Source organism: Tenrec ecaudatus, chromosome 11, assembly GCF_050624435.1.
Source record: "Tenrec ecaudatus isolate mTenEca1 chromosome 11, mTenEca1.hap1, whole genome shotgun sequence".
Classification (NCBI taxonomy): Eukaryota; Metazoa; Chordata; class Mammalia; order Afrosoricida; family Tenrecidae; genus Tenrec; species Tenrec ecaudatus.
Window position 1 is genome coordinate 105,637,758 of NC_134540.1, and position 23,557 is coordinate 105,661,314.

At 40.8% G+C, this 23,557-nt stretch overlaps 1 pseudogene; it reads right to left on the reverse strand.

Annotated features, from left to right (window-relative positions):
- Positions 1–10,878: 10,878 nt before the first annotated feature.
- Positions 10,879–11,651, reverse strand: LOC142460851 (rRNA-processing protein FCF1 homolog pseudogene; annotated as a pseudogene).
- Positions 11,652–23,557: the final 11,906 nt, after the last annotated feature.

Below are 23,557 nucleotides of genomic sequence, written 5' to 3' on the forward strand. Positions count from 1 at the left end.
TCAGGCAGCACTGGGTTGGGATGTTCTCTTGATGTGCACTTAACCTTTATATAAAACTCTCTCTTATACATATGAGTTTCTGTGGATTTGTTTCTCTAAAGTACCCAGACTAACACATTATGATATCTCGGGAGTGGGGCACTGGAGAAACAAATCATAAGATGGAGAGTAGATGTTTGTTTGACCTCTCCCTCATGGTAGTTTTTCTTCTTTGACCAGAGACCAGATAAAGCCGCACTGTTTCCTCGGTGATTTTCTGGGGGAAATAAGAAAACAGAAAGCTTGTAAGCCCACCTACTTTCAATTATTAACATTTGGTTGGGTTTTTTTTTGTTGTTGTTGTTTTTAATTTGCTCTTTAGGTGGGTTTAGGTCATACCTGCAAACAAAGCTTTGAAAAGTTATGCTCCACCCAGTGCTTTGGAGTGCTCAGGAACCAATGGTCTTTGTCAGAAGCTGGAAAAAATCTGGAACCATGAAGAAAACTCCTCTCTGGGCCTGAATGTTAAAGGGAGCCTGAGAGCAGGCTAAAATGCTTGCTAGGTGACCACCTGGAGCTACTTGTTGAGTGGAAGTGGGAGAAATGCAGCAATAAAGAGACAGGTTGAGTTTGGCCACTGACACCTGTGGACTTGGTTTACAGGAAAAAGAGAAGATGAGAGCGGGTTGACTGGTCTAAGGTTCCTGACCTAGCGCATGGGGTCTAGGCTTGTTGAGTATTTGTGAGAGCCCATGGCCTAAAGGCAAGGTGACCAATGGGCACCCTGTGGAGCCTCAGTGAGGCAGCCCACATTGAGTTGACCAGAACCCAACCAGATGGAGATTTTTGAGCCTGTGAACTGGTGCACATTGTTGCTGACTTTATGGATGGCCTGTCAGGATTTGCTTATGGATATGGACTTCACAAGGTTCCAACTGGAATGAAGACTCTTCATGTCGAAAAATATGATTGTCTCTCAGAGCACTGGATTGATGTAAGTGGGCAGTATATAAATTGGATACCGAAATTGGGGGGATAAAGGCATGAAGTAGTTGGCTTACAAACTTTCATAGGTGGGGGAACATATTCAAAGGATTAAGGTGTAGGTGTTACTTAATTCCAATTGTGACGCTAAAGAATAACATACAGGTGCCAAGTTGGCAAGGGGTGGATTGATATAGTTAAAGTTTATTGTGCCACCTGGCCAATAAACATGTGGGGTTAATTGAAGGGCGGAGATAAATGGCTCAGTGAGCCTCACCTTTCTAGTTCTCGGGTCTCTTGTTTTGTGATGGTTGCACCAGGGTGCAGCTGCCTTAGCCAGTTCCCTGCTTCAGTTTGCAACGCTCACTTCCTGCAAGACATCCCTGAGGGGAAGCCACATGGACCTACCCCGATGCAGCCCTGGGTGCTGGAGCAGCTGTGTGGAGACCTCTGCCAGCTCTGAGTTGCTTACACATTCACTGATTTGGCTTTTCTCCCGCAATCAGCATCATTGTGGGTGTTTTGTGAGATGGAGGACGACCTTGTGGATTGGTGTCGGACGTATGGACTAATGTTGGACTTGGGGGCTTGGGCAGCACTGGGTTGGGTGTTTTCTTGATGTGCACTTCACCTTTATATAAAACTCTCTCTTATACATGAGTTTCTGTGGACTTGCTTCTCTAAAGTACCCAGACTAATACACTCTCACCTATGTGCACACCTATCTACCCAGTAGCCTATTACTTCCTTTCTCCTCCTACCCCTCTCACTTCTTCATAACCACCAAAGCCTGTTTCTTTTGGTAGGAAAGCCTGGATCTTGATTTTTTTTCTTTTATAAAAGTAATCGTACAATATTTGTCCTTTTATGATTGGCTAACTTCACTCAGCGTAATGTCCTTTAAATCCTCCAAGATATGAGATGTTTCACAGCTTCATCATTATTTTTTTTAGAATTTATAGTATTCCGTTGGGTGCATGTATCCAAGTTTATTTATCCATCTTCTTGCTGTTATGAATAGTGCTGCAATGAATATGGTTGTGCATATATCTGCTCATGCTGTGTTCATTTCTTTAGGGTGTATACCAAATAGAAAAATGGCTGGGTAATTCTGTATTTCTATTCCCAATTGTCTGAGAAAGCATCTGCTGCTTTCTGCAGTGGTTGTAAGTTTGACAGACCCACAAACATTGTACAAGCATTCTCCACCCTCTCTAGCATTTTAAAATTTCTGTATCTTTAAACTTCATTTTTAATGGTGAGGTAAGGTGGGATCATAGTGTTTTCATTTGCATCTCATGAATGGCTTGTAATAGAGAGCATTTCCCCATTGATTTGTTGGTTACCTGGATGTCCTCTTTGGTGGCCAACTGTCTTTTTATGACCTCTCCCCATTTCAGATTGGCTTATTAATTTTTTTTCTTGAGATGTTGACATTTTCTATAGATTTGAGGAAGTAGACTCTTGTCCAATACATCATTGCCAAAATTTTATTCCTAGTCTGTGAGTTCTCCTTTTACTTTTTTGAAGAAGTCTTTTGCTGCATATACATGTCTTATTTCTTAGGAGACCCTAGTCATCTATTTTGTGTTTTGCTATGTGTGTGTGTTTGTTATGTTTGATAGTGTTTTTATAACTCTCTCCCTAGTTTTTGTTGATGATATTTACAGTTCTAGGTTTACATCTAGGTCTTGAATCCATTGTGAGTTTTGTATGTGGAGTGAAGTATGGGTCCTTTTTCACTCTCCTGCAAATGGAAATCCAACTCTGCCAGCACCATTTGTTAAAGAGACTCTCTCTCTTCTCCATTTAATGTATTTTGGTCCTTTGTCAAAAATAATTTATCTTTAGGTAGCTGTCTTTATTTCTGGGTTCTTTATCCCTTGGTCTATGTGTCTATCATACCCCAATACTAAGTTTTCCCTTTTTACTACCTTGGATGTGTAGTAGGCTCTGAGGTCTGGAAGTGAGAAGTCTCCTACTTTGTTCTTCCTTTAGTAGTGCTTTGTTTATCCGGGGTCTCTTTCTTCTCCATACAAAAGTGGTGTTTAGTTTTTCCATCTCTTTAAAGAATGATGCTGGGATATGGATAAGAACTGCACTGTATCTATAGATTGCTTTGGGTAGTTTTTACATTTTCACAATGTTCAACCTTCCTATCCATGAACATAGTATAGTCTTCTATTTAGGCAGGTCTCTTTCAATTTCTTATTTTGGAGGGTGTTTTTAGGGCCCAGGACATGGTTTTGGAAAGACAACAGTGATTTGACACAGTAGTTGAATACCTGTATATGCCCAAGGTTTTTACATGTACCACGTTCAGTCATCATTAAAACCAAAAACTAAGCTCACTGCCACAGTCAATTCTGACCCAAAGCACCCTTATAAGACACCCTAGACCTTGCCCTGTGCATTTCCTAAACTGTAACTTTATGAGAGCAGACAGCCTCATCTTTCTTCTGGGAGCAGCCAGTGGCTTCAAACTGCTGACTTTGAGGTTAACAGCCCAACACGTAACCATGATGCCACCAGGCCTCCTTTAACGTCCCTCAAATCGATTTTATTATGGGACATTTTGCTGCAGAGGAAAGTGAAGCTCCAAGAGATGAAAGCAAATTGCTCTCGACTGTTGTAGTTATTAGTTGCTGTGGTGTCAGCTCCAATTCACGACGACCTTATGTAATAGAAAGAAACATTGCCTGATCCTATGAGCACTTTGTAAACGAAGGCGGCACAACTCAAACGGAATTCTCTGATCGGAAGCCCTATGCTTTACCCCGCATGTCTCTTTAGACCAAACGGCTTCCCTTCCTGCAGCCTTTCTCCATGTGATAAATCTGAAAACTGCTTTCTAGAACTCATACTCCAAGAGAGATGTGCTTCCTAAGAGTACTCCGTTGTTTTTGTTGCTGTTGTTGACTCATCCGACCTCATGGCAACCCCCTGTGTGCAGAGTAGAACTGTTTCTTAGGGATGTCACCTTCTGGAAACAGATCCCCAAGCCCTCTTTTGTTTGCTGGTAGGAGTGTTTTTTGGTTTGCTCTGTACAAGTCCTTTGTTTCGCTGGTTAGGTTTATTCCCAAGCACCCCAGGTTTTGGGTGGCTATTCTAAATGATATTGTTTTCTTCATTTCCTTTTCAGAGCTCTCTCCTCATTATTAGAGAGCACTCCAGTTTGTTGTTGTTGTTGTTGTTGATCCTGTAGTCTGCCATGTTGCTGAATCTTCAATTATTTCCAACAATTTTCTTATCTAGTCTTGAGATGGTCTATGTATAGAATCATATCATCTACAAATAGAGAGAGGTTTACCTCTTGGCCAAGCTGGATGCCTTTGATTTCTTTTTCTTGTCTAATAGCTCTGGCTGAGACTTCTAAGGCAATATTGAATAAAATGATGAAGGACATCCTTCTCTCATTCATACTCTCCAGGGTCTGCACTCAATTGTTCTCCATTAAGCCAGCTGGCTACTGGTTTTCTGCATATGGTTTTTATTTATTTTAAAGAATTTTCCTTATGTTCAGATTTTATTGAGTGTTTTTATAAGGAATAGGTGTTGGATTTTGTCAAATGCTTTTGCTGCATTGATTGACATAATCATGTAGTTCTTTTCCTTTATTTTATTATATGGTGGATTACATCGATTTTTTTTTCAAATACTGAACTATTTTTGCGTATTTATCCCACCTGATCAGGATCTATTATTGTGTTAGCCCAGGTTGACTAGAGAAACAAATCCAGAGACACTCCTATATATGTGAGAAAACTTTATATAAAGAAATAATTATACATCAAGAAAACATCCCAACCTAGATCAAGCCCATAAATTAGATATTACCCATAAGTCCAATATTAGCCCATGAAATCCTCTTCAGACTCATGGTGAACATGCAATGGTACCGAATGCAGGAAAACCACAGGCCTATAGGTGAAGGTCCTATGGTTCCAATGGGTCTGGGCACGTCTTCAGGGCTCTGACTGCCATCATCATGGCTCCTTGTGACTTGTCAACAAGAATGTGTTGCTGAGACAGTGTGTTCCACTTCCAGGGAAGAAGAGAGGAAGTCCCAGAATCTGCATGAGAACGCCACACCAACAAGGGATACCAGGTTGTGACATGGTTGGCAGGTGAGACTCTACCCCTTCATTCTTTATTTTACACTTTTTAAATCATTTTATTTGGGGTTCATACAACTCTTATCACAATACATACATTTGTTGCCCTCATAATTCTCAAAACATTTTTTTCTTGGTTTTCATTTTTTATTTTTAAAATAATTTTATTGGGGCTCATACAACTCTTATTACAATCCATAATCCATCCATTGTGTCAAACACATTTGTACATTTGTTGCCACCATCATTCTCAAAATATTTGCTTTCTACATGAGCCCTTGGTATCAGCTCCTCATTTGTCCCCTTCCCCCATGAGCCCTTGATAATTTATAAACTATTATTATTTGGTTATATCTTACACTGTCTGATGTTCACTTCACCCCATTCCCTGTTGTCCATCCCCCAAATAGGAAGTTATATGTAGATCCTTATAATCGGTTCCCACTTTCTACTCCACCTTCGTTTCACCCTCCAGTATCACCACTCTCACCACTGGTCCTGAAGGGATCGATCATCTGTCCTGGATTCCCTGTGTTTCTGGTTCCTATCTGTACCAGTGTACATCCTCTGGTCTAGCCAGATTTTTAAGATTGAATTGGGGTCATAATAGTGAGGGAGGAAGCATTTAAGAACTAGAGGAAAGTTGTATGTTTCATCATTGCTTCACTGCACCCTGACTGGCTTGTATCCTACCCATGCTATGTCTTTTGATAGTGGGGCACCATCAGCTTTCTTCACCACATTTGCTTATGCACCTGCTTTGTCTTCAGCAATCATGTCAGGAAGGTGTGCATTATGGAATGCTAATTTAATAGAACAAAGTATTCTTGCATCGAGGAAGTACTCGAGTGGAGACCCAATGTCCATCTGCTGCCTTAATACTAAAACTATAAATATATGCACGTAGATATATTTCCCCATCATCATATATAAATATATTTACATATGTACATGCCTGTATTAAGACCTCTATAAATGTCCTTTGCCTCCTAGTTCTTTCCTCTATTTCCTTATGCTTTCCTCTTGTCCCACTATCATGCTCAGCCTTCATTTGGGTTTCATTAATTTCTCTCGGTTACATTGCCCTTGATCAATCTCTATCAGACCTCTTGCACCCTCCTTGCAACTGATTTTGGATCACTTGTTGCTCCCTTGTCCCTGGGTTGGTCAACACCACCTCCTTTCCCCCACCTCTCCCTCTTCCATGTCCCCCTGGAACCATCAGTCCCATTGTTTTCTCCTCCAGGCTGTTCATCCAGCCTATCTTATCTAGATAAACCAGCAGAGATAATAATATGCACAAAAAAGACATAGCAAACAAAGTGACAAAAGAAAACAAAATGATGACAACAAAAAAACCAATGGTAGTAAATAAATAAATAAATAGATAGATAGATAGATAGATAAAAAATAAAAATTTAAAAAAGGAAAAACCTATAAATAGTTCATGTTCTGTTTGTTGACCTCTAGGAGTGTCCTCCAGTCGAGTCCAATGGGGTGCCATGCCCTGGTCCCAAATTCTATCCTTGTCACTTCCTCGTGACCTCCCTGCTCTGCTCCCCCTGCTGCTTTGCCTCATACCCTTAGTGTTTTGCCTCAGTGCGGTGGAGTTAGATTGGGCCAATCCAGACACTGTGTCTACAGTGGTGCCCCCCATAGGGACATGGGTCAGTGAGGTATGGCAAGTCTCATAGTGGGGCCAGTCATATGGTCCACTCTGTGCATTGGCTGTCTGGAGCAGGGATATCATCCTCCAGGCTTGGTGGACCAGGATGTGCTCCACTCTCTCTTCTTCCCCCTTCATTTGCTCCCATGTGCTCTGATCGGACATGTCCCTCTCCCTGAGCTGTAGCTTCAGTGCTGTCCTCTGAAGGGAATTCTTTTGGGGGGAGAGGCAGTTGTCCACATAGTTGGGATTGGGGCCGGGCTCTCAGACCCCTCCACTGGCTCCCCGATCCATGCAGGCACGTTCCATTCGCATCCCAGAACACCGGGTTGAAGTCTGGTCCCTCTTTCCCTGTGGAGATATGAATATCCTCCACTTGGGTAGATCAGTGCCCTGTTCCCCTGCTACACATTTCTCTTTTCGCACACACACCCCCATTTTATGTACCCCTGGATTAGGTCTGGCCCCTGCCCATACTACCTGGACCTCACCCCTGGAATGTTTATATATAGTAGCTTTTCCCCTGTCCAGCCCTTCATTCTAATTTATCAACTTGACATGAAATTGTATAATTACCACAATTTTTTGATATTTTGTTGGATTATATTGGCTAGGATTTTGCTAAGAATTTTTGCATCTATGTTCATAAAGGATATTGGTCTATAATTTTCTATTCTAGTCATTTCTATAGTTTTGGTGTTGAAATTAGGCTCACTTCATAAAATGAAGTTTCGTGTTTGAGTTTGCTGGGTTCTTTTAGTTTACTTTTTAAATATTCTGGAATAGTTTGAGTAGAATTGGTGTCAATTCCTTTCTGAGTATTTGGTAACATTTCCAGTGAAGCCATCTGATCTTGGGCTTTCTGTTGTGAGTTTTTTTTAATGCCTTGACCTATTTCTTCTTTTGTTATGAGCCTGTCGAGATTTCCTACATCAGTCTGCATTAATTTAGGTAGGTAGCGTGGTTCTAGAAATTAGTCTTTTGTTCCTAGGTTTTCCAATTTGTCAGACTCCGGTCCTTCCTAGTGTTGTCATTTTTATTTCTGTAACTTCTGTTCTGATGGCACCCATTTCACTCCTGAGTTGTGATGTTTGCATCTTCTTCTTTTCTTTGGTTAAATTTGCCAGTGATTTGTAAGCTTTGTTAATCTTTCAAAGAACCAACTTCTTGTGTTTTTCTGTTTTCTGATTCATTTCTTTCTTTCTTTCTTGACACTAGTTACATGTCAGACAAGAATGCCGGTCAGTTTTCAGTTTCACTTTTACTCTTTTTCCTACAGTAGCCACTCAGACGAAGGTTTAGGGTAAGGAACCTCAATCTCTCTGGCGCATTTAAAATTTAACTTTAGTAGTTGTTAATCTTCCCCTTTTGCTAGTGGAGGATAACAAAAAACCCACGACCATATTATGAGTTGTACAGTCCGTACCATCAAAACAATGACGGTGCCCCTTAAACCTCCCATGTATGAGCTTCCTTTTGGTCCTCCTGTTCTTTGTTCTCACCACCCTCCCTTCTTACCTTCCTGTCCCTTAGTGCCCTCTTGAGTCATTTTGCTTTTTAATGGTGTGGTGTTAGTATCTTTATTCCTCATGATTTCCTGTGTTTAGTTTCTTTTGTTTTCTTGTCTTTCTTTTTTTGCTGTTATTTTACTGTTTGCTATGTTTTTATGGCTTTCCTCTTTTATTTTGATGAGGCTTGCCCATTTTCTTTGAGTTTACCTTGTCATTTATTCTTTTCTTTTTTTTAATTTTAACAATTTTATTAGGGGCTCATACAATTCTTATCACAGTTCATACATATACATACATCAATTGTATAAAGCACATCTGTACAGTCTATTATTTTCTTTCAAACAGTCTGTCTCTCCTGAAAACTACTTGACTTAGTCTCCATTTCAATGTTTTATATCTTACTCTATTCCTTCTATGGGAGTCATTATCTGCGTTGCAGAATGTTATCTCTGACTTCCTATTTTCGGTCTTCTGAGTCTGTTTTACTTCGGATACTGTTTTAAACGGGTTGACTTCTGGGTGGTGGTGTCTTCGCAGGTTAATGTATGCTATTGTATGGTTTTTGATTCTCTGTCCAAAGACCACCTCTGAGTATTTTTGGGTGTTGGTGGTGGTGATGTCAGGTTGTTCTTGTTTGCACAAATTTCTTCATCTCTGGAAATATCCTTATTTCTCCTGTGCACATGAGATATCATTTGATTGGCATACGATTCTTGGTTGGCAAGTTTTTTCTTTCAGGAATCTATATATGACATCCCATCGTCCTTTGTGCCTGCATGGTTTCTGCTGAAAAAATTAGAGCTTCGTCTTATTTATTCTTCTCTGTAGGTATCTTCTTTTCCCCTGTCTGTGGGTTCTCATTTGACCTTTTGGTGAAACCTTTTGATGCACAGTGTCTGATTTTTTAAGAGGGCCCAGTGATCTAGCTTGTCCTCGGCTGCTGTGTGTTTTCAGTTGTTTGATAGCGCATTTATACCATACTTTGTTGTTGCTGCTATGAAGTATCAACCAGTTGGTTCCGACCCACAGGGACTCTGTGCATAGCAGTGTGAAGCACTTCCCAATCATGTGCCACCTCACAGTAATTCCTAAGCTTGAGCTCGTTCTTGCAGCCACTGTGTCCATCCGTCTCGCATCTTCTTCTTCTTTGCTGCCCCTCTACTTCACAACGTGATGTCCTTTCCAGGGACCGGTCTCTCCTGGTAACATGTCCACAGTTTGTAAGGTGGTCTTGCCAACATGGCCTCTAAGGAGTTCTGTGGCTATTAGTAAGTGTGTTCTATTTATGATTCCTGGTGTACATGTGCAAGACTTTTCTTTTTCTTTTTAAAAAAATCATTTTATTAGGGGTTCATACAACTCTTATCACAATCCATACATACATCATTTGTGTAAAGCACATTTGTACATCCATTGCCTTCATCATTCTCAAAACATTTGCTTTCCACTTAAGCCCCTGGCATCAGCTCCTCAGTTTCCCCTCTTTCCCTGCTCCCCACTCCTTCATGAACTCTAGATAATTTATAAATTATTATTTTTTCATATCTTGCCCTGTATGACATCTCCCTTCACCCACTTTTCTGTTGTCCATCCCCCAGGAAGGAGATAATATGTAGATAGAAGAAGACCGTGGATCATAGGGGGTCTATATTAAAAAAAAACTGTTCCCCAAGTGATTGTGCCAATTATGTGTAATTTCCCATCAGAAGAATAACAGCTTCCATGTTTTATATTTTTGATACTTGGTATTGTCAGATTTTACATTTATGATTATATGGTGGATATAAATGGTATGTGTTAGGGATTTCAATTTTCATTTTTCTAAATTTTTCTGAATGAAATTGACATCATGTTTATTGTCCATTCAGGGCTCTTTTAATAATCATAATCAAAATAAAACATTGCTGTTGATTTTGCTCCTACCCATTGTTCTATTGGGTATGTTCTTTGTGTTGCTAGTTTGTAAGATAAGTTCTTTATAGACTTCAATAAGTTTCTGTTGATTCTATATGCTGCAAATGTAAGCTCTCTCTCAGTTTGTGCTTTGTCTTTCTGTGATTTTATTTATTTATTATTATTTTTTTAACCATTATTGTCAGGTTGATCATTTTCATCTCTTTTTTTTAAAACATTTTATTAGGGGCTCATACAACTCTTATCACAATCCATACATATACATACATCAATTGTATAAAGCACATCTGTACATTCTTTGCCCTCATCATTCTCAAAGCATTTGCTCTCCACTGAAGCCCCTTGCATCAGGTCCTCTTTTTCTTTCTGTGATTTTAATAGTTGTTTTTGGCTAGTAGAATTTAAATTTTTATTAGTGTATTTTTCTTTGTAATTACTGTTATATGTACCTTTTTAATGACATACGATGACATTTGCTTACTTTCATCAAATTTTTTTTGAAGTTTTGCACTTCATTTAGGCTTTTAATCCATGTGGCACTTGTCATTCTGTGTTGGGTGATATGGAGATCAAATTATAATTTTTGTTTCCCTGGGGAACAATATTACATTTTTTTGTTCAAGATTCCTTATTGAAACACTTTCTTTTATTTTTTTAATATTTTATTGGGGGCTCATACAACTCTTTTTTTTCTGAGTATCTGATTTATTAAAAATGCAACAATCTGTAAATGGAGATAAATTATTTTGGAAGCAGTACCAAACACTGAGAGCATCTAATTGCACATTGGCCTCTAATGCACAGGAAAAAGAGCGTCCTGTCCGCTGAAGGGACAGGGTTGTTGTCTTCTCAGAATCAAAACCGCGGGGCTCCATAGTCGTCTGGCATCCGCTCAATGTTGTATCTGTGGTTAGAAATGTACATGATAGGGACTCCTGGGATCTTCCGATTCTTCGCTTTAGGTCTCGGTCAACTGTGGCCACAATGTAACACTTGTGCTGCGTTAATCTCTGCATTAAGCAGTCATCTGCGTAGGTTCCTTTGTACGTGCATGGTAACCGTTCAAATCTTGGGTCCTTGGCGATCCTTAGGGCCACTCGATACTTCTGCCCTAACTTCTCAATTTCAGCCATGACACAGTCAGTTATACAAGGAATACACTTGGCATACAGACAGTCCATCATTGACTGCACTAGGTCCAGTTTGGCTTTGATGGAGAAGTTGATAAAGTTGGTATCAACCAGGATGTGGTAAGGCGGGCCCAGCTGTGTGTTATATTGGAAGAACAAGCAGGAAGGGTGTTGGGGGACTTCTCTTTCTTTGAGTGCGCTGGGGTCTTTCTTTTCTTTCTTTTTAGGTTTTAATCTGTCTTTTTCTTTAAGCCTCTGGTCTCTGAGACTGAGCATTCGCTTCACGGTCGCATGTTTCCTTGTTTTCTTGTGCTTCCCCATCTTCCAGCCACACTTCGCTTCTCGCTTCTGCAGTCACTGCCGGCGCGAGCTTTTTCGCTCATACAACTCTTATCACAATCCATCCATCCATCCATTATGAAACATTTTCTTTACACTCTCAATTTCCTCCCATCCAATTTGCTGTTGTTTCTTGATTTCTATTTGCTTCTTCATTCTACCCTCTAAATGATGGTGTGACCTACACGTTTCTCTTCTTTTGTCTACCTGTCTTCTGTCAGAATTCGTTTTAGATAAACTCACTCAAGCTCATGGCCATGAGCAACATCTGTAGGCTGAAGAATCCCCTCCGTCTGCTTACCCTCTTCCTTCAGCCATCCACACAATTCCTTCCCAGCACTCAGGCCCTTGTCAAACGTCATCTCTTCAAATACCTGCTATAACTATTCTGTAAAATAACAGCAAACATAATTTTTTAATATTCGTAACTTACCTTATTTTATATCAAATAATTATGTGTAATTTCTTAACATAAGAAATATACTATATATTGTTTATCCAGCACTAGAATACATGCTTCATGGACTTGATTGCTGATACATGTAAGTGACTAAGAATATTTCCCAGCACATTGTAGATGCTTAATGAATATGGGTTATAAAAAAGTCAATGATTACCTCCATTTATATAGTACTTTATTGTTCATGAAACTTTTATGTGTATATAACTATGTTTCTTCTAGAATAATTTTAATCCTCAGTAGCATTATTTAGCTTACATTCATAAATGTCAAAGCAATAACATCTCCTTTCTTGAAGGCTTCTTAAATATTTAGACTTAAATCCCTTGATGTTATTCTTAGTTCTATACAAGATTATACATGTGATTCCATCATTTTGAAGACATAGAATTATGGTTCTTAGATGTCTCTGTGCCATGCTATTCTCTCATTTAATCTTTCACATGAATGAAAGGTAATTATTAGAAAATGACAAGCCTTTCAAACTAGTGCATTCACAAATTCCTGAGAGGTCCAGGGTTATTTAGATCATCAGTTCTAAATAATGTTGCTTTAGACAGAATACATATTTACAAGCCCACATGGATTTTGGTAAAACCATGAAATTTTTGCTGGAAGCAAAATATGACAAAGCACTCTTAGTCACCCCCACAGTCAGCATCTGATTCCTAGACTCGCGGTCCCCAGTTCCACACAGTGTTACCAAGCAGACGTGGTTTCTGCTTCAGAGCCCCTTCCAGGAAGCATACAAAGAACAGTATCCAGACGGAACAGGGTTGCTACATCAGTGAAGTCCTTGTAACTAAATTGGTAAAAATATATATTTAGGGAGTTTGAGCATCCAGAAAAACTCATTCATTTACCATGTCTCCTGAGGATTTTGAAGTGTGTAACACGAGAATTTTGGTTACTTCTGTTCACATTACTGGTTGACATCATTCCACAAAAACAAATAGGATGAATTTGCTCTCATCTTTCCCCAAGGACACAAAATGAGAGCTTGCGGCTGATGTTAAAATAGATTTCTAATTATCCAGAAACTCAATGGGCTAATAATATAACCAAATGTCCTGGCACTCAACTGTATACTGACAGTTCTTAATCTCAAAGCACGTGTTCGAGAAGACATGGGAAAGATTCCAGGCATTTTCCAGAGGCAGTGAAGCTCCAAGTCTTGTTGACAGAACTGCGGAAGACAGAGGTGACAAAATGCTTAACCAGGGAACCATGGACATTTAAAGCTTCTTATCAGAACAGAGCTAACTGCTTTGCTCAATAGAAATCCCTTTCTAAGGTGGTTGGACTCAGTCAACTGATTACAAATGAAACAGGAAACGGAGTCAACAGCAATGACTTTGGTTGGAGACTAGTAGTGTATAGATATCTTCAAGAGCAGCCCTGGTGTCTAATGTGCTACAGAATGGGGCTTCAGACTAAGGGCAGGTTGTATCTTCAGAATCCTTAACAATATAATCAATAATTATTGATTTGTCAGAAGAGGCATACAACTCTAATATGTAATCTCTAAATCTCAAGGGCTTCATTCAATAACAATTAAAAAAATCACAGTACAATATGGACTGGAAGAAAGAGATTTGGCTCCATATAGTCATTCAGAGACTCAGTATCTTCCCATCTAGTGGTCCTTTCAGCATCTAGAGACCTGGAGTTCTTGGAAAAGTCTTTGCATGCAACCAACAGACAAAAGAAGAAAGGTGCTTGGAGAATCCCAATGGAAGGAGTAAGGGACAAATCTGGAAGTGCCACACATCATCTTTCCTCCACATCCAATTAGAAAGTTGAGCTATATGATGTCATGTAGGCCAAAATTTCTTAAACTAGGTTGTGACCCCATATGAGATTATATAAGTGAAAGTGGATGGGGGGGGGTGTCACAAAAATGTTGGCAACAGTAAAAGTTTTATGAACACTTAGTGGCCAAAATTAATTCAAAATCAAACACACGATGAATTGGAGGTGCTTCTGGAAGCTCACGTCTGTGATGCCTCACTGGACTTCCCTGCAGCTTTAATTCTGAGCATACAACAAGCACACTTTACAGAAACATGAGTGTTTAATTGGACCAAGTAAAGACAAAAGCCCTCTAACACGATTTCTCTACCATCATTGCTATATATGTATGTAAGGGTGAATATCAATTTTTAAAAATTAAGCAGAAAACAATGTATTTTCACAAATTAAAGCTACTATTTGAGAAATTATGAGGAATATTTATATTTAATGACAAAAATACTTTTCAGCTATGGCTAAGTGGCTGAATTTAGGCAGGAGCAGTAAAAATCCTGATGACAATGAGGCAGAGCCTTCACTCCAAGTTGTAGTACCCCTAAATTGACGAGAAACAGAAACTATGGGGATTCTGAGAAGATGACTAACAGTCACAGGGACAGGAGAAGCCCCTCTTCAGCCATCAGGAGAAAACGAATGAGACCAATAAGCCCTGGAAACATGGACGACAACTTGAAAGTTAAATGGACCAAGGCCGCCACCTCCAGAATCTGGAGCAAGGCAGCGGAGAGAGGCTAAGATACACAGGAGGCACTCAGTACTAGCCCCTGGTTTTCAGACACTATCACTGTGTGCTCCCCAACAGGTAGCTGACCACTGGCCAGGGCCACCACTGATTCCTCTCCCAACACAGGCAGTCACCGCTGCTGCAGTGTGCACTCAGGGAGACCTGATCCTGAGCCCCCACACTGAGGCCCCCCTCAACCCTCCTGGCCATTGTGAGCAGTTGCTGCTGTCACGCATGCGCCTAACTTAGAAAGCAGCCAGTCTTGAGCTCTTTGACCCTCCTGGGCCCCAGATCCTTCTTGGCATGCTCTTGATGGGGAGAAAAGTCATTCTAGAGCTCTCTCACCCCGCAGGGCCCCAGCTTCCACCTGTTCTGCTCCTGACAGAGCCCTCTGACTCACATGAGCTTCAGCTTCCACCAAGCACCCTCGTGACTCTGAGATCTGCCACTCCTGAGTCCTCCCGCCTGCTGGATCCCCAGCTGCCTCTGGATGCACTCCCCATGTGGAGAACTCCTACTTCTCGGCCCCTGCACAGGCTGCATCTGCCACTACTATCTCTGTGTGTGTTGCCAGCTCCAGATCCATCATCTTCCTAAGCCCCTGCCTCCACACTCTACCATGCCCCCCATGCCCACCCTGGCTCCTAGCTCTTCTGAAACCTGAAAAAACCGCAAGCCTCGAGGGCTGAAGGAAGAGCCAAAGCAAGCAGGAGGGGTTTTAGATTGTTTTTTATGGTTGGTTATTTTTGGTTGTGATCCTCCCCCCTTCTTTTCTCTTCTCCTCTTTTCTCTTGTAACATATTTTTATACCCATTTCTTTGACAAGTGTGTTAGGCAGAGTTTTCGAAAGAAACAAAACCAAGACACTTGATTATATATATGAAGGTCTATACAGTGAGAAGGAGTATAACAGCTAATTAGTCCACACAGCAGCACAGAGGGCTCAGTTCAACTCACTTTCATGGAACAGTTAATTTACTGGAAGTCCTTGACTCACGTGGGCTGCTGGGTGCAAAGTCAAGGAAGCAGACAGCTAAGTCCTCCCTCGGGCAAGGAAGGCAGAGTCTGCCCACAGGCAGCAAACAGCAGCGTGGGTCAACAGTCAGTAGCTTGGAAGTTTAGTGAAGCAAGCCCACATGGGATATCGAATTCAAGCAATGCAAGGTGACAGGATCCACCATCCTCAAGCTTAAGTGATATATGCACCAGCAGCATAGCGAAGCAGATTTTGAAGGAGCCTCAAGCTCTAGTGACATGATCCATTATCCACAGGTTGGCTTGGTCCTCAGGTGGTGTAGCACAGAGGTTGAGACAGAAAGCTAGCTAAAGCAGCCACACACTGGTCTGATCACCAGAGAGCAAGAGAGACAGGGGTGGCCCTTGAAGAGCTATTTATCTCTTTGCCCTCCAATCAAACTATGACCACGTGTTCCTATTGGCCAGGTGGGCACAATAACCTAACTATCACAAGAAGGAATTGCCAGACGTTAAGCTGGATTCAGAAGACCACATGGAACAAGGGATATCATTGCTGATGTCGGATGGACCCTGTCTCAAAGCAAAGAACACCAGAAAGATGTTGACTGTGTTTCATTGTCTATGCTAAGGCCTTCGACTGTGTGAGCTCTGACACACTGTGGCTCACCTGGAGAAGAATGGGAATTCTGGAACACTTCTTTGTGCTCATTTGGAAGGTGAAGATGGAGTTGTACAACAAGAACAAGGAAATATTGAATGGGTTAGCATCAGGAAACGTGTCTGACAAGGCTGTGTCCTCTCACCATACTTGTTCAATCTATATGCTGAGCAAATCATCAGAAGTTGGATTATATGAAGAAGAGTGCAGTATCAGGATTGGAGGAAGGCTAATTAACAACCTGTGGTATGCAGATGACAACTTTTCTTGTTGAAAATGAGGAGGAATTGATAAAGCTCAAGGACTGTAGCCTAGAGCATGAATTATAACTCAATGTGAGGAAGACCGAAATCCTCACAACTGGGCCAATAGGTAATATCTTAGAGAAAAGGTTGATTTTGTCATGCTTGGATCCATACTCAATGCTCAGGTAAGCAGCAGATCAAAAGACATATTGCATTGGATAGCTATGTTGCACAAGACCTCTTTAGAGTACTGAAGAGCAAGGTTGTTTCTTTCAGGGCTGAGGCGCTCCTTCAGCAAGCCAGGGTGTTCTTCTGAGCATCCTATGCGTGTGAAGGTTGGACATGGAATAAAGAGGACCAAAGAAGAATCGATGCATTTGAATTGTGGTGCTGGAGAAGAATATTGGAAGTAGCATGGGCTGCTGAAAGGACAAACCAATCTGTACTGGAAGAAACCAGACCACAGTGCGCCTTAGAAGTAAGGAGGGCAAGACTTTGTCCTACATACTGCGAACATACTGTCAGGAGAGACCAGGCCTTGGAGAATGACATCAGGTTTGGTAAAGTGGAGTGGTCCCAAAAAAGAGGATCAGATGGATCGACACAGTGACTGCATCAATGGGCTCAGGCACAGGAACTATTCTGAGGGTGGTACCGGACTGTGCAGTGTTTTGTTCTGTTGTCCACAAGGTCGTGATGGGTAAGCCACCTTGATGGCAGCCAACGATAACATTACTTCTTATCACTTTTCCCAAAATCAAATTTGTTTCAATAAATTTTTCATAAATTTTGGTCTTTCCTTCTATTTTTTTCCCTCCCTTTTCTCTTCTCTTTTTCTATCTCTCTTTTCCTCCTGTTTCCCCATTGAGGTACCTATTAAGCCTCTCCTAAAACACAGTGAAATATCTTCATACAAACTAGCCTCCCTCCCACCCTTAACAGCTACATCACAGTGTTGCAGAGACAGCAGAAAACATCAGAGCACACAAACACCAAACAAACCAAAAGCAAAATCAAGAAAAATAGACACAAACAAGAGAACAATACCCAAATCCAAAAGTATTTAATGAAGAAAATATTCAGAAATGACCAGAAGTGCAATTCATAAGAACGATATTCAGATCCTTCCAACAAGTGGAGCAAGAGCTCAAAGGAGTTGAGAAAGAATTAGGAAAACTAAAAATACTACAACAGAAAAAAACAAATAGAAAACCCAAAGACGAACACTAAGGTAACTTCGAAAGATCAGAGTGATATAAATGAATACATGGAAGGCTAAATTAATGGGTTGGAAGACAAATCCCTTGACTACAACTAAAGAGAGAAGCAATTAACAAAAAGAGCAGAGGATTCGGAAAAAAAGCCTAAGAACTATGTGGGACACTATCAAGAGAACAACTTTCATCTTATTGGGATTCTGGAGCAAAAAGAGACCAAAAAGATCTACAGAGAAAATAGTGTAAGAACTCTTAGAAGAAAACTTCGGTAATACCATGAAAGAGGAAAAAAATATTCAAGAAGCTTAGAGGATCCTAAATAGGATAGGTCCCCAAAAGAAAAACCACATGTCATACCATAGTCAAACTCCAATATCAAAGACCAGGGAGAATCCCAAGAGCAGTCACCTGCAAAGGAAAACCAATAAGAGTAAGAGTGTATTTTCCAGCAGAACACACACAGGCAAAGCAAAGGAATGACATATATAAAGCCCTGAAAGGAATAACAAAACACAGCTGCTAACCGAGGATCTTATCTCGGGTGAAACTAAACCTGTCTTTCAAACATGAGGGCGAAATAAGGAAATAATGGTATTTCCAGAGAAGGAGAAATTAAAGGAATTTTCAGAAACACGATCAGCATGACAAAAACACTAAAAGGAATCCTTTGGACAGAGAACCAACAATAAGAACAACAAGTGATAGATCAACATACACGATAACACCATCCAGAAACCAACATACCTGAAACGCTCGTCAGAGCATCGCCGAAATACAGGAAGAACAAAGAAATCAATTGCACCACCAAAGGCACACAGCAAAATAGCAACAAATCCACATATATCAATAATGCCACTGGGGAGGAGATTGTATAAGAAGACCCATTCGTATGCTGTCTACAAGAAAAACCTTAAACAAAAAGACTGACAGAGACTAAACATCAAAGGATGGGAAAAAAATTACCAAACTAACATCACAAAAAAGAAAGAAAATCAAACTCGCGGCCATTGGGTTGATTCTGACTCATCGCGATCCTACAGAACAGGGTAGAACTGCCACTGTGGGTTTCGGAGACTATTACTCTTGATGGGAGTTGGCAGCCTGGCCTCTCTCCTGTGGATCAGCTGGTGGTTTCCAACTGCTGGACCAGCGTGGAACCATGATGTTGCCAGGGCTCCCGCAAAAGCAGGAGTAGCAGTGTTTCATTCTGTTCTGCATAGCAGAGTTGCTCTCCGTCAGAACTGACGCAACATAACAACTACAACTGACTGCCTCCAGAGGAGAAGAAACCAGCCCTTTCCACCTGATGCCTGGCTTCCTAGCTCTGTCCATACCTGGGCATGCCACTTCAATTCCCCAGACTCCCTATGGATCCCGCCAGGCTCCTGGAGTAGAGACTCAAGCCAGACTGCTGTGGTCCCCAACTGGTTCCATCCACCAACTATAGGTCCTTGGTTACATTACTTTGTCTTTCTGAGTTTCTGATTGACCAATACCTTAAAATGGTAACAATAGTGACATCCATCTACTACCTAGGTTTTTAGGATGAGTAGATGAATGAATATTTAAAAACAGATTAACGTATTAACCGACACCTTGGTAAGCATGCTATCACTATAAAAATCACTACTTACAACAAAAAATTACACATCCCAGTGACAGGATCTTAAACATATATTATTTTTAGAAAATAAATAAATATTCCTTTGTTTGCCAAATTTCTTCAACTTCCAGATAAGATTAGGAGTAGCAGCAAGATCTTTCAAAACAATATCAAAATGGGGGGAGGGATCTACTGGACTTCAAACTTAAAAACCAAGATTTGGTTAGAGCCTAAAGCCAGCCTATGTCTGTGACCTGCGGATTCACGGTCTTCCTACAGTTGTAGAATGTTCCCAGGTTAATCTTTCCGAAACTTCCTCTGGTTGTTTTCTTTCAGGTACAAACCCATTTAAGGTGTCCTCGTTGCTCAGCCTCTGAGATCCCCCATGTTCTGGCTCTCACCAGGCATTCAAGGCTACCTTCCAAGAACTCTTCTGCCATTTGTGACCCATGCAAACTGGATAATCCTGCTTCTGCACTTACTCCTCTCTCTCTCCTCTGCTTATCTGCTCTCTCTCCTTCCTAGAAGGTATCTCACCTTTCTCTCTCATGCTGGCTCTTGAAAACTCATCCGTCCTCCAGGGCCCAGGAAAATGCCTTTTTCCTTAGGAACATTTCCCCGATCTTTCTGACTCTATCATACTTGGGTAGCACCTCTTAAGTCAAACATTTTGTGATAGATGAAAGAAAGAAAGAAAGAAAGAAAGAAAGAAAGAAAGAAAGAAAGAAAGAAAGAAAGAAAGAAAGAAAGAAAGAAACATAGATACCCCTGCCAGCGCTGAGAAGCTTACTACAATGTCACTGAATCCAAAGAGTTTCTACCAATATGCCTGAGATCATCCTGCACTTGGCATCATTGCATGTGTTTCGTGAGTCTGAAGAGAACTGTATATATTGATATCGGGCATATGGGCTTGGCTTGGACTGGGCTGGGATGTTTTCTTAAGGTTCAACTTCTCTTATATATAAACCTCTTTCTTATACATAGATGAGTGTCTTCATGAATTGGTTTCTCTAGTCTACCCAGACTAACACTATATACATCTCATTCAACTTTCTGTTTTCTATACAACCGAGCAAGATGACCTTTTTAGTAAATACACACTAAGCATTTATTCATACAATGAATTTAAGACATCGATATTATTTTTTTTAAAACAAACTTTTATTGAGGACTTAGTGTGTGCCAGGAGGAGCACTGGTGGCATAGTGGTTATGCGTTGGGTTGTGGCCCGCAGGTTTGGCAGTTCAAACCGCCAGCTGCTCCAGGGGAGAAATGCTGGGCTTTCTACTCCTATAAACAGTTCTAGTCTTGGAAACCCACAGGGGCCATTCTCCCTTGTCCCACAGCTTCTCTACGAGTTAGTATTGACTCGATGGTGCTGGGAATGTGTGCTAGACCGTGCTCTCACAGCCTTCCCATGTACCTGTCATTTAATTTCTTATAGACATCTCCAAGTAAACAATATTGACATTTAATTTTCCAGGAGCCCTGATGGTGTAGTGGTTACACATTGGGCTGTGATCTTATGATCAACATTTTGAAACCACTGGCCACACTGTGGGAGAAAGATGAGGCTTTTGACCTCTGTAAAGAGTCACAGTCTCAGAAATCCACAGGGGGCAGTTTACCTTGCCCTTTAGGGTCTCCACGAGTTAGAATTCACTCAATGGCAGTGAGTTCATTTTTTATAGTTAAATTTTCAGTGTTTGGAGCTACTTTGTGGGTATAAAAACTTCACTGCTTTTGAGTTGATTCTGATTCAGAATAGTCCTGTAGGACAGGGTACAACCACTTCATAGAATTTCTGATACATTTTTTCCCCACGGAGGGGTTTGTGAGTTCCAACCTATGGCCTTTCCATTAGCAGCTCAACACAACTGGGCCACTATTTTATGTATAGCTCAATAAATAATTCACTAATGTGCCATGCATACATGCTAAGGTTCAATACAGTATCAGAGGAAATAAAATACAAACATATGTATTTAGGTAAACTCATTGTGGTAGTTACATAATTGTGTATCAACTTGAAGTGCAGGGGTGGAATCTAGCCAATCAACCTGATGGGGTCTCCTTGTGGACATGACCTTCTCATAAGGAGGGTCCTAGGAACCTCCCCTCTCTCTCTGGCTTCACCTTCCTGTTGAGAAGCCATGCTGAGACCTGAGGCAGTTCTGGAGATGTGTCCACTGGCATTGGATCCACAAGACCTTGCACCCACCAGCCTGTGACTTTCCTGCATTCTGCATCATTGCATGTGCTGTGTGAATCTGAAGAGGGATTCATGGACTAGTATTGGACTTATGGACTAGTATCAGACTTAGGACTTGATCTGGACTGGGCTGGGATGTTTGCTTGATATGTAATTACTTCTTGATATAAAGCTCTCTCTTACACATATAAGAGTGTCCCTGGATTTGTTTCTCTAGTCAACCCTAACACACTCATATTTAGGAATTTTAAAAAATTTTAAGAGACTTGGATTTAAAAGGGCATGGGTTGGTAAAAGAATCAGTATACATATGTCAGTCCAAACATAACACATAATATTTTACTTTCACCTTGAAAAACAAACTTATCAGGGACTAGAGAAATCCTTGCATTCTTGGTGGTGGGTCCTTATGGCTGGGACATGAAATACCATCAGAAATTCCAAATGATACTAACTCACAGAGTTTGCATTCATAAAGAGGTTACAGTATAAACAGCGTAGACACTGTAATTATGTTTTGTGAAGAAAATAAAAAAGAGAGATACTTACTCAGGCATTTGGATCAGTTTAGCTAATTCATTTCATGTGTAAGACAAAACACACAACACATGGCCTTTTCCTCATTTTTAAGAAACTCAGAAAGCAAGACAAAACTAGTGTTGTCAAGCCTGTTGGAAGCATATCCACTTTAGGACAGAGTAGAATTAACTGCCAATAAAGCTTTTCAAGGCAGTAACCTTTATGGAAGCAAACTGCTACATCTTTGGGTTTGGACTGCTCTCTCTAGTTTATCAGTATAGTATTTTAATCAATGAGCCATCAGGAACATTTTTTAAAGTTTTTGTGGTTTAAAAAGCAAGAATATTAAAAGCATACCTGCTCTTATCAACACAATAGAGTTCTAATGATCAGGTTGGTATGCAAAAATCAGTGTTATGAGCAATTGGCTGACTACATAAGATCATTACGTTACTGACAAATTGTCCCGCTCTGTAAGTGCAACAGCAGTGCCCACCGTGGCCCAGACACGTTAGCACAGACCCTCAACGAGCACAGCCAGGGTGGCTCCACCTCACTCACCAGTGTTCCTTCCTGCACACAAAAGTTGCTAATGTGCAAAATTGTACGAAAGTAGATTTTCCCCCTATTGTCATAAATGTGAAACACTGGATAACAAGGACTGCCAGCTAAGAGAGAGTAAATGTAGTTACAATTTTATAAATAGCTATAATGAATGATCGGGGGTTTCACCACCTTGGTGGCAATGACCAGATGAGCTTGATGATCACACCTGATTGACTATAAAAATCAATAGGTAAAAGGAGTGTGCGGTTTTTTCTTAACGTGTAAATCTATTTTCTAACTGTATTTCTAAATGTAAAGCTGTGGTTTTTTATTAAAATGTAAATCTATTTTCTAACTGTATTTCTGTATTTCTAAATGTAAAGCTGTGGTTTGTATTAAAATGTAAATCTATTTTCTAACATGCTGATAGAACAACTCAGAATGTGGTTGAGAGTGCTCTTAATAAGAAGTCCAATGTTTGGCCCGTGCCTGTGGTATTAAGGGCAAGTATATATAGCAGGGGGTCACTTCTCAGAGAGTAGAAATTCTCCACGATTTTCCTATAAAGACTACTTTTTTTAAAATGGAGCATCCAGATTCAGTGAATAAAAAAACCATTAAAAATTAGTGTTATGTTGTTTTCAGGTGCCATCGAGTCATGCTGATCCACAGCGACGCTGTGCACAATGGAAGGAAGCAGGGTTCACCCCTGCACCCCACTAAAAATTGTTCCCATGCCTGAGGCCATCATGGCAGCCTTGTGTCAGTCCTCCTTGTGGACGGCCTTCCTCCTTCTGCTACCCTCCACTCTATCAAGTATCATGTCCTTCTCCAGGGGCTGGCCTCTCCTGATGACATGTTGAGAGTGTGTCAGATAAAGTCCTGCCATCTTGCTTTTAAGGAGTACTCTGGTTGCACTTCTTCCCAGACAGATAGGTTTGT